The following is an 18,221-nucleotide window of genomic DNA, read 5'->3' on the forward strand; positions in this document are numbered from 1 at the left end:
TTCCCGGTCAAACAGAGCCGCTCGACGTTGTGGGGGACGTTGAACCGGAGGGGAATATTTGCAATACCCGAGAACCGTTGTGCTGCTGGTTGTCACAACAGACGAGACAGATCTTCAAAGAGATCATTCTACGGAATACCAGCCGAAAAGACCAGAAAAGATCGATGGATTTCGGCAATTCAACGTGATTGATGGTGCCCAACAAAAGTACGCACACGTCTGTGTAGCGATGGCTTCATTTCAGGTTGGAATTATTGTTAATCTCAAATGATGAGGCATTTATAGTGGAAAATTGGCTCATTTGAGAACAATGTGTATGTCGCCGAGGTTTACGGAGGTTATTGTGGCCGCAATCGCTTCCGTGTACATTCCGTGGAAATGACTCCTTTTGATTATTTTTCAATCATAGTTAATGAATGCAAGTTTGTGTAAAACCAGGGGTCATTTATTTAAATATTGGTATTTGGATTGAATACTAGCTGAAAAGATCGATGGATTCCGGCAAAGGTTAATGTGTGGCCGAACACGCTTCCTCGTTCACGAGCCGTCAACCCGTCACTACGTGGGATTTATTCCTGATTGAGAACAGATCCAGAAATGAAGTATTTGTATGGGTCCAGACTTTTATACGCTTTCAAATTTTTCCGTGTAAATCTCGACGACTTGCTCACCAGATTCATGTGTAGATCCAGTTGTCCAAGACAAGCGGAAGCGAATTAACAGTTCAATTTCTTATCAGTGAAAACATCGACTTCGGCATTATATATGGGTCATCTATGCCGAGTTTATAAAATTTTTTCCACGTACCTTTGTTTATTTTCACCTTCTAAATGTCTAATGGTGTCGGACAAGACTATCCGCGTCGTGCTATAGGACGTTTTCGTGTCGTCTCCAACCGACTTACCATTGAACAATGCTTTGCTAGACTGGCAATATGACGATGTAAAGAAAAGTCACGTGATTTTATGACCCAGGTGCACGAGCTCTATTGTACGTGATGTAGTTTATGCATTAGTTTTGTCATTTGGCACGTACATTAAATCAAACATTTCAATAACATGTCCCCAATTTGGAGGAAATCAAGCTCAAATTTTGATTCTCTTCTGGCACGCAAATTATAGACAGTCGATGTTATCTTGTGAAGTCAGCTGGAGAGCTGCATGATTGTGCCCGCCCGGTCGTTTCAAATGCAGTCAGATTGGTCCCAACCAAATCATCTTTTGCTCACTTCTCAAACAAAGTACCCTACAGTAGCTTTTAATTGAGGCAGAAGCAAATGAACTTAATTCCAACGAAGAGTGCGCAAGAATCATGGAGGGTCTTCAGTTTTCCCACTGGTTGCACAGTTTGCTTTGCTTTCACGCGTCTCCATGGCGCGTGGCTGCTCGGTTACATAATTACCTGCTTACTTTTATCGCAAATTTTGCTCTATTACACGTTCCCGTATTCTGTTGTACTCCCACCCGATGCAAACACCTCGAGTTTGCTGTTTTTCTCCTTGGGTGCTTTTATCCCCGGTGCTCTTACTGTCTCTCCTGGTGCTGGGTGGTCATTGATTGGGGCACATGAAATGAACAATGAAATGCCTCTCGCCCACCTAACACCCTCATGTCGGCGGCCCCTGACAACCCACTCTCCGTGTGTATTACAAATTGTGCGTCTAGTAATATTGTTGTGCGGAAAACAGATGCAATATCGGGTTATGATACTGTATATCTTAGAAATCAACTATTGTACACCATTAATTTTCTTAGCCGCTTATCCTCACGAGGGGAGTGGTGGAGCCTTTCCCAGCTGTCAACAGACAGGAGGCGGGGTACACCCAAAACTGGTTGCCAGCCAATCGCAGGGCGCGTAGAGACAAATCACACCTTGGGGCAATTTAGAGTGTCCAATCAATGTTGCATGTTTTTGGGATGTGGGAGGAAACCGGAGCGCCCACTCGGAGAAAACCCACGCAGGCGGTAGGAGAACATGCAAACTCCACACAGGGAGGATTGAACCCGGGTCCTCAGAACTGTGAGGCCTTTCCATCTGATCCACTGTGCCCCCCACTATTTTACACATTTATAAATTATGAGAGCAGCTGCATTTTGTTCTCTTGAGCTTGCAATTTCCGTTATATTTTAAGGAAATGACAGCAAGGAACTGGATGATATACTCAAAATCAGAGAAATGTTTCCAATTAGTCATCTCGTTACTGAACAGGAAACAAATGTTGGCGGAAATATTAAACATCTCATAATAGGATAGAGGGCGGAAGGGTGGAGCAGCTGGTAAAGCGTTGGCCTCACAGTTCTGAGGTCCTGGGTTCGATCCCTGCCCCTCCCTGTGTGGAGTTTGCGTGTTATCCTTGTACCTGCGTGGGTTTTCTCCAGGCACTCCGGTTTCCTCCCACATCCCAAAAACATTCATTGGAAGTTCTAAATTGCCCGTAGGTATGATTGTGAGTGTGGCTGTTTGTCTCCACGTGCCCTGCGATTGGCTGGCAACCAGTTCAGGGTCTACCCCGCCTCAGGCCCGTTGACAGCTGGGATAGGCTCCAGGACGCCCTGCGACCCTCGTGAGGATAAGCGGCAAAGAAAATGGATGGATGGGATTAATTGGACACTCTAAATTGCCCATAGGTGTGATTGTGAGTGCGGCTGTTTGTCTCAATGTGCCCTGCAGCTGGCTGGAAACCAGTTCAGGGTGTACCCTGCCTCCTGCCCGGTGACTGCTGGGATTGGCTCCAGCACTCCCCGCAACCTTCGTGAGCATAGGCAGCAAAGAAAATACACGGATGGATGGAAGGATAATAAGATATATGCACGGTGGAAGATTAACTAGTGAAATGCAATACAGTATCAGGTCTCTTGGTTTAACAATCTTCACATTGCACACAGTGAGTGCGTTTTACGTTTGTGTCCGGCATGTCGTCGGACGGAGCGGAGTGGATGTGTTTGGTCGAGCCGTGGGCAAGTTTTACAGATTTGTTAACTTTCCAAAATTAGACTGAATTCTCTCTCCAGGGGGCGACGGCGATGTCACAACGCTCCCACAGTTCCAGAAGGCCCCGGAGGGTCGCGGTGGTGATGGCCGCCCCACAGAAAGACGGAGCAAAGACTTCCATCGTTAGGTTGCTCCCACAGAGACAAATAATTGGCAGGGTTTCTTTGCGGCACACGCGTGAGGAGCCGCTTGGATTTTAACGCCATTACCGGACAAAGACAAAAGTTACACGTCATTGGGCATGCTCTTCACGCGGTACATTTGGGCAAATGTATGCAACTTTTCAACTCGTATTGTTATTTCTTCTCAATGACAGCCTGATTCTCTTTTTAAAGCCCAAGTGTCATCCCTACAAACATTCTAAAATATATATTAAAATGAAAGACACATAACATTATTCACTTCAATGTCTATACAAAAAAAATAAATATGAGTGGAGAGCGCGTTATCCATGTACAAAGTTTGCCAAGTGTCATTCGACATCCAAGTGGTTGTCATATTAGCTGCATCTACTGCCCGTGACATCACCCCGGCCATTCGCCATTGAAAACACGCTGTGGCCCCTACCATGGGAGACGAACACGCCCTTTCTGACACGAAAGCTCTTTTCCAAGAAGAGAACATCTCACAACCGAGTGAAGTGACTGGGCCAATATTACAGTATCGTTTTGAGCCATATTTAGATGATATGCGGATCACTTCTAACTAACAACAGCCTCCCAGACAGTATGTATGAGCCAGCCTGGCCGAAGACGTGCTCGTCCGCGAGGCACGGCTTCGGCTGCGGCTCGTCCGCCCACCTACTATGGGACACGGAAGCTCTTTTCAAAGAAGAGAACCTCTCGCAATCGAGTGAAGTGACCGGGGCAATATTACCTTATTGTTTCGAGCCATATTTAGATGATATTCGGATCACAGCCAAACCTCCCCATCCGATTCACCTCCGCACAGCATAGATGAGTCACCCTGGCCGAAGCCATGATTGGCGGACACGGCGCTGATGGGCACATCGACACATTTAGCACCTCGGACGCGGATCTTTTGCTGCGTTCTGAAAGGATTACGTCCTCCGCCCAACTATTGCTTTTTTTTTAGTAGCTCTACACACACCTACCTGTCATTTGGAACCCACGAAGCTCTCGTCCTTTGCACCCATGCAATTCATTTTTCGCGACGAACCGGGTCTCTTGGAAACTTATGTAGGGTAAATCCATCCTCCCGAGTGTTCGAGCGACATCCAGCAATGCAACGAGCCGGCATTTTGGCTAACACGAAAAAACAACTAGCTACCTTCCCCCAGGTAAAACTAATAGAAAAAAAACAAGTCCGCTTGAATGCGTTTCTGCCCTGTACGTCATTTCCTGCTTCTTCTCCAAAACAAATCCCTAGAGAGGATTTTCATGGCGGGAGTTACAAAAAGCCATACACGTCAAAATCATGTTTTGTGGTGAAAAAACGCATGGGTCCATACCGGCTACCGTTTTATCATTCATAACATACTAAAAACCATGCATTTCATAACAGTGGATCTTTTCTACTCTATTACTTTGTTCTTCTCACATAAAATTATGAAAACGTAAAACTTTTGTTGATGGATTGTATTCCTTTTCCTCAATGGATTTTGATATTAAGTAGTTCCTTGATCCATCTTTTCATTTTTCGAACGGCTTATCCTCACTAGGGTCCCAGGCATTTTGGAGCCTATCCCAGCTAACTTTGCGCGAGAGGTGGGGTACACCCCAAAATTCGTCACCGACCAATCGCAGGGCTGTGTTGAGTTTACTACCATGCATGTTTTGGGAATGTAGGATGAAACCAGAATACCCAGTGACAGCCCAAGCAGCCACTGGGAGAACGTGCAAACTCCATGCAGCAGGGCCAGGATCTGAGATGCGGTGCTCAGAACTGCGAAGCTAATGTGCAAACCGTTAGTTCACCGTGCTCCCATATGTGCGTTCGAGGAACCCTTCTTAATTAGAAAAATATATTTTTCTTTTCCTTTCCGCTTGTCCCCTTAGGGGTCGCGGGCATATTACTATTTTATATATATATATATATATATTTTTTTTTTTTTTATGTGTGTGTGTGTGTGTGTGTAATGATGTGTTTTAATTCAAACTTTAAACAGGTACGGGTATATATTTTTATTATCATCAAGATCATGATAAGCCACATCCATCCATCCATCCATCCAGTTTCTTGGCTCCTTATCCTCACAAGGGTCGCGGGAGTGCTGCAGCCTAACCCAGCTGTCAACGGGCAGGAGGCGGGGTACACCCTGAACCGGTTGCCAGCCAATCGCAGGGCACATGGAGTCAAACAACAATTTACAATCACACATAAGATCAACATCAGCCCCGCTAACTGCACAACAGTTCAATCGGGTTGGACCAAGTTGCCTGGTGGACGGTACATAAGTGCTGTAAACATTTTTTGTACTGAGCCGCCTTTCAAGCATTTCATGATGCTGGAAGGTCTCTGACAAATGGTCTGAGCACAAAAGCTGTATTATTGTTTAGCATCGCAAATGTCTGCCTTATTATGGTCTTTGAAGTCCCATCACAAGACAACCATATTTGAAAAATAGCATACAGGAGTCCCATTCAACGATCTCAAACTCTGATTGGACTGGTAATTTGCAACATGCAGCACTTGAACTGGCTAAAAAGTGGCTTGAGCCTCTCATCAAAATCATCATCTGCTTAAAAAAGAAAAATGAGACCACATTTCAATTTGGAAGCTTCAATCCTGACTGTGAAAGTGCCTCCAAAAAAGCTCACATTGGTACTTTCTTGCGGGTGAATCATGCGAGATCTGTGCAATTGGCTTGCTGATAAAACACGCACGCGTGGTGATTCATCCGCCGTGACGGCATCATTACGGCTCCGCTGGGTTCATTTCGGGGGCTGAGTGTTTGGTCGTGGGCCCTCGGACGCCCCCACCTCTACCCCCACCCCCGCCGACTGCACTCATCCCACGTCTCGTCGGAGCGAAAGGGCTGCTGCAGCATCAGGGGCAGCCTCTTCGCAGAGCTCCCCGTGCCGCCGCGGGGCTGAGCCGGTCAGGCGCATCCAGAGGAGGGCGGCTCAGCATAGTGTGACTTGCGTTTTTCCTGCCGTTGCGGACAGACAGAAAGTCGCTTGGCTTGGCGGGGATTTGGTCGACATGCAAGAGGAGGAGAATAACTATTAGCGGGCTGCCGGCAGCAGCATCTGCTCACTGCAATCAATGGTTGAGAAGGTAAGCTTGCCGTTTTCAGCCGGGCGTTGCGGCTTTCTGTCTCCTGAAACAGTCTCCGACTGCGCGATCGGAGCTCGCCGGGCTGCATTGTTGCATCGCCCAGCCCCCCACCCCCCCCCCCACCATCCAGTGACGATTTTCGGTCGCCGTCGCGGAGTATGACCGTGCAAGATCTAGAAATGTGATTTGTAATTGTCACGCCGCTGAGCGCGGTTCAGACCAGGATGCCTGAGGAGCGCGGATCCGCTCCTCAGCTGATTGAGGCAAATGTCTGCACAGGTGACGTTTACATGCGTTTACGTCCTCTAAGGCAAGTTTTGGAAGGATGCGAATCTCTGTGAGTGCTCTTAACTTGATACAGAATTTGAAATTACCAATTTGTGAATGATCTTGATTTTTTTTTTCCCCATTTCCATAATGTGCCTACAAAGTTTAATTGCTTAAGAGATTGGGTGGGGGTGGGTGGGAGGGGGTGTTAAGTTTGCCTTGTTCTGCATCGCATCTCTCGCCTTCTTTGCTGCTGTTGACGACGGTGCATTGGGTTCACCGATAGCCAGTTTGGATGGAGGCCTGCGTTTCAGTTGTTGTCAAACAGCAACGCCGACAATTAAACGCCGGCTTGTTAGCGGAAACACGATTAATAATTCGTTGCCTCGATGGGACCACAAATCCTTTGGACGGCACACGGTGGGATGTCAGTTCTCCGAGACACATTGAGAGATTGGCAGTCTGACAGCCGAAGGTTTGCTCTTTCTGGAAATAACACCTCGTCTGGTCTCGGAATCTATAAACAGGTAAAACCATGCACTGTTCTTGCGATAAATAGGATGGGAATAGTCCACTCTCGGGCGTCAGGAGAACACGGGCTCCGATTTGTCCATGAATACCACACGATTGCAGTAAAAAGGAAGCTGAGCGTTTCTGTGACGCAAATCTGTTACAATCATCTTAACAAGATGTGATTAGACAAGACGCCGAACATTTTCACGCGTCGCATGCGAATATGAAGTTAAAAGCAGATCTGCGACATCTGAAGTGCAAAAAGTAATTGTGATGGTGAATGGATGAGAGCGGCTGGCGCGGTGCGAAGTCTACTGGAGCTTTCTCTTGTCTGATAAAGGATTTGCATCTATTAATTAATAAGCATTTTTCTCAACTCTCAGAAGAACTCAAAAGTACAGATGTGCTCCCTGTCTTCCACCACATCACTGGGACGAATCTAGACTACGCAATTAGATTTTCGATAATATGATCGGACGCAGGCGGCACAGTGAAGCAGTTCTTGAATGTTGGCTTCACGGTTCTGAGGACCTGGGTTCAAATCCCGGCCCCGCCAGCTTTTGCGTGGGTTTTCTCCGGGCGCTGCGGTCCCCCCCCCCCCCCACATCCTAAAAACACACATTGGAGATTCTAAATTGCCCGTAGGTGTGATTGTAAGACCGACTGGTTGTCTGTATCCATGTGCGCTGCGATTGGCTGGCAACCAGTTCTGGGTGAACCCCGCCTCTTGCCCGGTGACAGCCGGGTTTGGCTCCAGTACTCCCGCGACCCTTGTGAGGATGAGCGGCACAGAAAATGGACGGATGGAGGATTTGACGCAATAGTCGGTGATATTTTTAGCGTGACATGTTTTATGGGAATAGTTCAGTATGTGTTTGAATTTAAATCATCATCGAGAAAAACTATGCACATATTTGATGATAAACTGACAGAAAGTGGACAGACTGAAGTTATTGTCTGATATGTGAAATGAGATTCTCCGCCGGGAACACTCGACTTGACGTGCACACCGGTAGATATTTCGTATACGGCGGCAAAAATGTAACACACCATAAATTATGTGGTAAAGATGCAAGGGTCCGTTATTATACGCATGGACAGGAGGTGGTTTTCGTGCGCACATTAAGCATAATACATTTAGCCTTTCCTTGGCTAAAGTGATACAATTGTCACTGTCATTCTACCGCATACAAAAAATGTCTGAGTTTCTTGAAAACAAAGAGCAATGATAAATAAATTGATAGAAATGACACACATATTTAACGAGCTCCGGCTAACATGACCACACATTTTTCGTGATATTTAGGCTTAACATTTTCATCACGTCACCATCTTGACATTTCGTGGGGCAATGCATGCTGGGAGCCGTGCGGGTTCTCCGACAAACCCCCTGATCGACAAGTTAGAGTGCAGGTGTCAAACTCAAGGCCCGGGGGCCAGATGCGGCCCACCACGTGGTTTTACGTGGCCCGCGAAGGCAAATCGTGTGTATCAATTCCCATGATTTTTGTTCAAATTTCATACTGTCATATCATAAATGATGACGTTGATATATTGCAAACATTTTTGTGTTACCAAACATCAACAATAGTTGAAAAACCCACTACGCTACCTTCTGATTCCAAAACTAGTTGATAAATTTAATGTGCGAATATGATGTGTCAATTAAAGATTTTCATAGTTTCAGTCATAATGGCCCTCTGACAAAAACCGTAACTACTACGTGGCCCACAATAAAAATGAATTTGACACCCCTGAGTTAGAGCAAAAAAATAAATAAATGGATAATTCCCCCCAAAAACAGAAAGGAATGAAGCAACGGCAACGCACGGTATGTAACGCTTGTCGAAGGCCCGGATTGAAATCGCGACAGTGGCCTGCCAAAGGACATTCGGACTCGGATAACAATGAGCCTGATCCGGATTCATCCTTATCTGGGAGCAGCGGGACGTCCTCCCCTGTGCTTCCGGAAAGTCATGGCAGAGGTAAGCGCTTGCTAACTTCAAAGCTAACATCCGCAGCCTGACTGATTACTCCCATTACCATTTTTATCATGCTTCGTGCGCATCTAAGCGTGACAGTTTGTTTACAAATCATGCATCCTGAAGACAGCATCGATAGCAAGGTGAATTCCATTTTTAAAATTTTTAATGGTAATTCTTTTATTTATTGGCAGGAGCACAGAAAAACACAATTTTCGGACAATGTGATGTGTTTTTTTTTTTTTTTTTTTTTACATTTCCTCATCATATTGTGGCAACAACATGAATATTTTGTGGTCATTTTACATATTATACAGATATAAATATTTTGCGGCAGCACGGTGGTCTCAGCTGGTAAAAGCGTTGGCCTCACTCTTCTGAGGTCCCGGGTTCAATTCCGGCCCCCGCCTGTGTGAAGTTTGCATGATCTCCTCGTGTCTGCGTGGGTTTCCTCCGGGCACTCCGGTTTCCTCCCGCATCCCAAAAACAGGCGACATTAATTGGACACTCTAAATTGCCCGTAGGTGTGATCGTGAGTGTGGGTGTTTGTCTCTACGTGCCCTGCGATTGGCTGGCAACCAGTTCAGGGTGTACCCCGCCTCCTGCCCGTTGACAGCTGTGATAGGCTCCAGCGCTCCCCGTGACCCTCGTGAGGATAAGCGGCAAAGAAAATTGATGGATGGATGGATGGAAATATTTTTCATAAATTGTAGTTGGTCCATGCAGCAGCAAATGCACTCCCACACCTGTTGGCAGGAAAGATGAAAAAAATATATTTTTCTCCACACTGGAGCATGTTTCAGTTTGATCCCAATTGCGGACATTTGATCATTTATATGCTTTGCATCAAGCCGTGTTGGGGCTGTTCATGGATGGTTGCCTGCTGACTGAGGAACCCACACAAGTGTCTTTAAACATCAAAGTAAAAGTTCTGCTTGAGATGCATTTTTTTCACCAAAAGCTCATTTTTCCAAAACGGAATTTTCAAGAAACGTACCGATGTTCAACTGGTGTTGACTGAAGAATGTTAAAAAAAAAAAAAAAAAAAAAAAAGTTTTTCCTGCGGAAAGAAGAGAGTTCAATCTTTCTTTTGGTAGGTTCCATGTTTCTGTAGCCATTCATCCATTTTCGGAGCCGCTTATCCTCACAAGGGTCGAGGGAGTGCTCGAACCTATCTCACCCGTCAACGGGCAACCCTGAACTGTTTGCCAGCCAATCGCAGGGCACATGGAGTCAAACAGCCGCACTCACACTCACAATCACACCTTGGGGCAATTTAGAGTGTCCAATTAATGTTACGTGTTTATGGGATGTGGGAGAAAACCGGAGTGCCAGAAGAAAACCCACACAGGCACGGAGAGAACATGCAAACTCCACACAGGCGGGGCCGGGATCGAACCCAGGACCTCAGAACTGTGAGGCCAACGCTTTACCAGCTCAACCACTGTGCCGCCAAGAAATAGTTTAAAACATGAAATATGAATGTATTGTACTTAAAGTTGAATACAACTGGAATGCACCATTAATGTACAATACTGAATTAAAAAAAACCATTTTAAAGAGATTACAAAGCTAAGCACAATTTGAACATTTCATTCGGTGATTCCGCGTAACACACTTTGTGTTCGAATATATATATATTTTTTTCAAATTGCTATGACTCTACTATGTATTCCTGTTTTTGTCTTTTTTTCAGGTTAGCGTGAAAGACGATGTTTTCGACATCATAACAATTGTATATTTAGGCGCTTGTTGTCATGTCAGTAATTACCGCGCAATAAAGAAGTGCCCTTTCACCAAATAACAGAGAAGCTGCGTTGGCATTTAAGAAGGGTTCCGTACGCCTCAGACCGTGCGGGGTCATATCGCGCTGCAACATATCTCAAGTGACCTCGGGTGAGACACGGTAATCACGGGCAGGTCACCGGTCAAGTAAAAGGAAGCCGAGTAGAAATGGTAAAGCCAACGTGGAGTCTATTGAAAGCCCCTTCGTGATGAGAACACACAATTTCCACGTACCAAATTACCAGGATGTTGTAGGCCAGTCGTGCCCAGACTTTTCTTTTTTTTACCCCAAGATCTACTTTTCAAGCAGCCAGCCTCTCGCGATCGATCAGGGGGTAAATGTAAGTTTCTGTCCCTTGCATATATTGCACAACACAACATAATTAACTTTAAACATTTTGGGTAAAAATCTTCACTGAACACCGTCCGAGTGAAATTGCGCACATTGGCCCGTCACTCACGTTGGTTTGATTCGTCAAACTCGCCGTACTTACAATCTCTGACGTCCTTCCACACATCAGCCATGGCTTCCCAGCGCCGTGTAACTGTACTCCTTGACAGCTCCAGAGCGGTTATCGAAGATAATATTTCCGCCTTATTTTTTAAAGATAAGAACAACGAGTCAGCTGTGCCCTTTTTTTTTTACCATCTCACCGTCTTGGAAGGATTTCTTGTTATTAACGATGATGCGACGAACACGGAAACGATGCTTCGGTGGCGGCTTTCGCTGTTGAACTAGATTGTGTGAAAAAGTGACTGCTGTGCGGCCAGTTGGGTTTTCACTTCGTTCACTTTTCTCATTCTTGGCTTGCTTTTCGGCGGAATGTCGGTGTCGTATTTTCCATGACCAGTTCGAAAACGCCGCTCCACATTTCCCTTCTTTGGTGTTACAATCAGGCGGCACGGTGTCTCGGCTGGTAAAGCGTTGGCCTCGCAGTTGTGAGGACCCGGGTTCAATTCTGGCCCCCGCTTGTGTGGAGTTTGCATGTTCTCCCCGTGCCTCAGTTGGGTTTACTCCGGGCGCTCCGGTTTCCTCCCGCATTCCAAAAACATGCAACATTAATTGGACTCACTAAATTGTCCCTAGGTCTGAATGTGAGTGCGGCTGTTTGTCTCTATGTGCCCTGCGATTGGCTGGCGACCAGTTCAGGGTGTACCCCGCCTCCTGCCTGTTGACAGCCTGGATAGGCTCCAGCACACCCCGTGACCCTTGTGAGGATAAGCGGTGAGGAAAATGGATTGGTAAATGGTGTTACGATTGTACTCTGGGAGATGAGGCAAACTCACTTAAAAAAAAATACAGTGTTTGTCTTCTTTACTCCAACATCCATAATCACGTTTAGTAAGATTTCTTAAGCGAGGGTTTAAAATAGGTGGGAACTCACTGACTAGAGTGTTTTCTTGTAGGAAGTGTCGTTGTTTGCACATGCACAGTGAACTGAAGGTAAAAAAAATAGGGTTTTCTTTATTTTTCAGTTTTGCGATCGACCCAAACCGCCTCGCGATCGACCACGAGGGCCCCTGTTGTGGACCCTAATTTGTCTGAAAGAACAGTAGAAGTATTGTCATTGAGTGTAAAAAGATCAAAATATCAAAATTTACAGGAGCCCAAGTGTTTCTTATAGGAGCTAAATGTTTTTTTTTTGTTTGTTTGTTTTTCTTCCAAAGAGAACGTCGCAGGATTGTGTGTCTAGCCTACGGTCTTAGAATATTAGAGGATTGTAAGGCGTTCTCATACAGAATGTGACTGCCCACGCGAGGGTAAATTAATTGCAGTGGAGGAATGTCACTAAAGTGAACTGTCTCATTTGCACAAACTACAGCATTGAACGCAAGCCCCTTACGATATTGTGTATTCTGTATTGGCTGCGTTGGGTGGGTGTAATGTCAGGGGCGTGGAGTGCTTATTCGTGTATGACCTCTGCCTGGAATTAAAACTCCCTCGAAAACCATGTCACTACCTCGGAGTCCTGCATTTGGGTCCTCCCCCTTGTTCCCTTGCTCGTGGCATGTAAAGTCAGTGGACGTGCACTCTCCAGCAAGGCCTATCCTCTCGCTTGTGTTGTGTTGTACACTACTGGATGGTTTGGGGCTCATCATTTTATATTCTATACGGTGCAACGCAATGCAAAACTCACTGTGGCATTTACTCGTGTGCAGTCACACGCGAGAGCCTCGCTGGGGTTTGCAGTCGAACATTGCATGCCAGTCCTGAATTAGATATAAAATTGTCCAAATACATTAGATGTCTCATGTCAAGCTGTTGTTCCTCCACATTTACCATAGCAACGAGGCATCAGTGTAACTTGAGTTCAGCCTCGCGCGTGGACTTGTGTGTACACTTCCTCCCTACCCCTGTTAGAAGTGTCTTACTGCTCCATCTGTTCAGCTATTGTCTTAACATCGGCCTTTCAAATTTCTGGTTGAGAGGCCGGAAATGGAGAGGCAAATGCTGTGGGTTGTGCCCCCCAGCCCTATATATATATATATACCTGTATATGCATCCATCCCTTTTCTGAGACGCTTATCCTCACAAGCGTGGTGGGAGTGCTGGAGCCTACCCCAGCTATCGTTGGGCAGGAGGCAGGGTACACCCTAAACCGGTTGCCAGCATATCGCGGGCCACATGGAGAAAGACAAAAGTCGCACTCACAATCACACCTAGGGGCAATTTAGAGTTCCACTTAATGCATGTTTTTGGGATGTGGGATTCTTGACCGTGGTGGAACGGTGATTCAGATGGAAAGCATGGGTCTCACAGTTCTGAGGTCCCAGGTTCAATCCTAGACCCACCTGTGTGGAGTTTGCATGTTTTCCCCGTGCCTGTGTGGGTTTTCTCCGGGCTCTCCGGTTTCCTCCCACATCCCCAAAAAAACATGCAACACGAATTGGAGACTCTAAATTGCCCCTAGGTGTGATTGTGAGTGCGGCTGTTTGTCTCAGTGTACCCTGCGATTGGCTGGCAACCAGTTCAGGGTGTACCCCGCCTCCTGCCCATCGACCGCTGGGATAGGCTCCAGCGCTCCCCGTGGCCTTTGTGAGGATAAGCGGCAAAGAAAATGGATGGATCCTTGACCATTAATAGAGGTTGAACTCCCACCGTGTTGCTGAAGATCTGAAGTCAGATGCTCCTTCTTCTTCAGCTCATTGTCCGCCATAAAGGGGAGCTCCACCAGTGTGGTTTTCAGGAGCTGTTCCAATGAATTTTTAGACTTGAGTCCAGATCCTTGAGCAAGCTTTAGCTGGGGAAGAAGTTGTAGCAAAAGACAACAGACAGTGTTGGGTCAGGAATGGTCTTGCAGAGGGTCCACACCACGTTGGCTCCTAGCAGAAGCTTCTCTTCTTCCTCACTTTGAGTGACAGTGAAGAACGTGGAGGGTCCTTGGTACTGGTCCGACAGTAGGTCTTGAAGCCACTCCTCCATTAGATTGAATAGTGCGACAATCATGTCAATGACTCGAGTTTGCCAGTATTTCATATTATTCAACAAGATCCATCACCTTTTCCTTGCCTTCAGAAATTAGTAAAGGTCAGCGGTCATTTACCAATACCAGTCTGGTTACCCAAGGCTTGTTCATAGGATGGATGGTTGGACACTCATGTCAACGATTCAAGTCTTGAGAGTCAGTAAAACTCAGGATATGAATACTAAAGTGTCATGAGCAAGGCTGGACCACGGCCAAGAGTGCCGTGGCCTGGCCGCCGCTCCGAGTGGTTTCATCTCTGACACCTGTCGCCGGTCACAGCCGTGTCACATGACGCACTGTGATTAGGCAATCTATTTAAGTTGGAGTTTTGTCACTGGCTTTTGCCAGGGTTACTCCGCCACTGCACCATTATAGTCCAGTCATGCTTTTGGTTATCCTCTTTAGTTGACTCATGGTTATCGGACATTGTTTCTTGTGTTTTGGATCCTGTCATCTTGGACTGGGTTGTCATGCACAACTTTCGTTTATAATCAAACCCACTGAACATCATGTCCTCGTCTTGGGGTCCTGCATTTGGATCCGCCCGTGCACCGTTAGTTCGTGACACTAAAGCTACTTTGTGCCTGCAAATTGACCAATTGACCGAGATCACCAAGCAGAGAATGTTCGCAGATTTATGTAACGTGTGTACTAATATGGCCATGATACACAGCATGTTTTTAAAACCTATTGCTTCCCTTTATTTTTCTTTTTTTTTTCTTCAACAAGTTAAATGATTATGTTCAGTAAGCATCCATATGACAAAGAAAAACATTCCAATCTTTGAAAAAACTAACCAGAAATATGTTATGAGCGAGGGGTATTTTTAGAAAAAAAATGCATCTTGCCGGGGGCCCTACTTAAAGTGCGTTATCACAAAAAATGTCTCAGTGTTCTTTTTGTGCATGACATGTACGGTAAGTATCAGAGGTTTAATGAGTTGAAGTTCACTTCCAAGCAAATTCCTAAAATTCAAAAGATTTTAACGTTAGGGTGCCAACCGGATACGGATGTTGTTAAAGGGTTAACCCCTCATACGCTGTATAAACAAACAACCATTCGCACCTATGGGAAATTTAGATTTTGCAATTAATGAACCATGCATGCTTTTTGGGATGTAGGAGGACACTGGAGTACTGTACCTGGAGAATACCCACGTAGGCACGTGAAGAACATGCAGACTCCATCCAGGCGAGGCCAGATTTGAACCCTGGTCCTCAGAACTGTGAGGCAGATGTGCTAAGCTGTCACCCACCCGTAATATTCAATATAATGTGTAGAGTACAGTATAGGTAATTAAATGTTGCTCCGACTGCTCAGTCAGTGACCTTTCCTGCCAACGGTTCGTGCGGGACGAGCCGGGCTCGTATGACAACAACAACAACAAACCAAGGATGGACTGAATCAAACAAGGACACACTTATGTAAAAATGTTATATAAAAATTTGACTATCACTGCGTCAAATGAAGCTGCTGACAAGGACACCACCTATGTCGTGTTAGCTTTAGCGCTGGTGCAAAATGATCTGTTTTGTGTAGTACTTATGCATCCATCCATCCATTTTCTTTGCCTCTTATCCTCACAAGGGTCGCGGGGGGTACTGGTTCCTATCCCAGCTGTCAACGGGCAGGAGGCGGGGTACACCCTGAACGGGTTGCCACCCAATCGAAGGGCACATCGAGATAAAACAGTCGCACTCACAATCACACCTAGGGGCAATTTAAGGGTGTCCAATTAATGTTGCCTGTTTTTGGGATGGATAGAAAACCCACACAGGCGCGGGAAGAACATGTAAACTCCACACAGGCGGGTCCAGGATTGAACCCGGGACCTTAGAACTGTGAAGCCGACGCTTTAGCAGCTGAGACCACCGTGCCGCCATTACTTATGTAAATGAAACAATAAAATAATTGAGGGATGTTTGATCAAACACCTGCGCTGATGAGCACTTTGTTTATTTTATCCCATCCCGTGCGATTGTCATTCTAAGATACTCCTTGACCTGACTCTCTGTCACAGATCCTCTGGCACACATTTACATTTTGAACCAAATGCTCCACAGCAGGGACAAATGCATAAGTGTGCAGCAATTATGAATTTCTGTCCCTCGGTGATTAATTACGTCTTGTGCGTCCGTTGAGCTGGAGATCCTAGCAACAGATGTGTATTCACTTCGCTCTCTGCGGCAGTCCACATGCTAATAGTTTCCTCAATTTATTTGTGCTCAAGCAAAACAGAAGTACAAATCAACCACAAATATAAAAATACATTGATGGAGACGCACCATATTTGCACGGCTTGCAGTTTACAAACAAATGGCCCCTAAATTGACTTTATTATGACTAAGAGGAAGCACGGGAATGAGGGAGAAGCTGCCTAAGATGACTGAATGACAATTGTGGCGTAAACGAATATAAGCAGGTAAATAGTGCCAGGGATGGATTGAGGGCAAAGCTCGGGGGATATTTTATTATATGACGAAAGAGAGAATTTGTGTACCCTTGCTTGGATTTCTACGGGAGTACTTGGTGAATGACTGTAGGCGGTGGCGTACGTAAAAAATGATTTTTGTAAGTGCAGGGGTTGGAGGACACAGCGCTTTGTAACAGTAATAGTAAAAGTCACGGCCTGCGAACATAAAGTTGACTGAAATGATTTCCACGTAACGATTTCCATGGAACACTCGCAAACAAGAATCGTCTTTATAGCCACTGTAAGGACACTTGTAGAGGGTTGAAAGCAGAATGGACCTTTCCGACCTGTCAATCACTCGTACAATAATAGCCAATCAGATAGCCGCATTGTCTTGACACGCCCCTGCCGCCATGTTGTCCCACAAGCAATGCTGCTTGTCAGTAGCATGCGCTTGGAAAAATTTACGAAGAAAATGGTCCTCAGATGCGCTTGGGGAACGTGCAATTCTGATGAAAGACGTCCTGCTAGGTTACAAGGGGCCCGTTTGATTCATTTTCCAAAGCCTAAAACACAGTTGAAGAAGTTTTTAGGATGCATTCAGGCTCGCGGAAGAGCGCACGTACAACTCGATGTGAACAATATCAACAAACACAAGGCTGTATGTTCGAAGGTAAGTGAGGGAGAAGTAACTTCTCTGAGTTTGATTGAATTATTATCAGTGCTTTATGTATTGCAGGAGAACAACTTTCAATTTGTTAGCGTATCACTGACCTGCCGAATGAAGTGCGTCATGTTTTATGCCGACGACTCGGGTTAGTGATCCGTAAATGCGTCATCTCATGCAAGAGAAATGTCTATTTGGCTATTTGTATCACATCGGACTTTTCAGACGGAAAACTGGGTTCCATTATGAGCCATGTCCAACCTACTCACTTATAAAGACGACAATGATATCACTCGTGATCTTTCCAAGTAAAAAGTACTCACCCCGCTTCACACGCGCACTACGATTCCACTATTTTATCCTGTTGGATTTCAATAGGAAGTTTGTGGAGCGTCAAACTTTTTTTTTTTTTGCATCGATCGCGAACATTTCGCCGTAACTCTGACATTGCGTCCTGTTCCGTCCAAAATCTTCATTCGGTGTACGTACCCTTGCGTGAAATAGTGGAGACCTCTCTGTAGAACTCTCTTGGACAAGTCCGGCGCATTTGGCAAAAAACATACCCCAATATTATCTGGAATACGCGATAGAGGATCCACATCAAACATTGTTCTGTTCAATCGCCATTTTGGAAGATTGTTGGGCATGGCAACTGTAGCTAAGGTGGGCGGAGCTGAAGATAGCCAATCGGAAAGGTCCGCTATTTGCAAGATCTTGACGGTCAAGTTAGCGTGAATACTGCGGTGACCAAACATGTGGAGGAGATGAGGGGGGGAATACATTCGGAGATGTTTGAGTTTGTTTGATTCTCGTTCTGATCATGGGTTTTTTTGCGAGCCGGTTTGCGATGGTCTCACAATATTAATGCGAAGTTTGGCTGCAGAAGTCATCATGCA

This window comes from Syngnathoides biaculeatus, chromosome 2 (assembly GCF_019802595.1).
Source record: "Syngnathoides biaculeatus isolate LvHL_M chromosome 2, ASM1980259v1, whole genome shotgun sequence".
Classification (NCBI taxonomy): domain Eukaryota; kingdom Metazoa; phylum Chordata; class Actinopteri; order Syngnathiformes; family Syngnathidae; genus Syngnathoides; species Syngnathoides biaculeatus.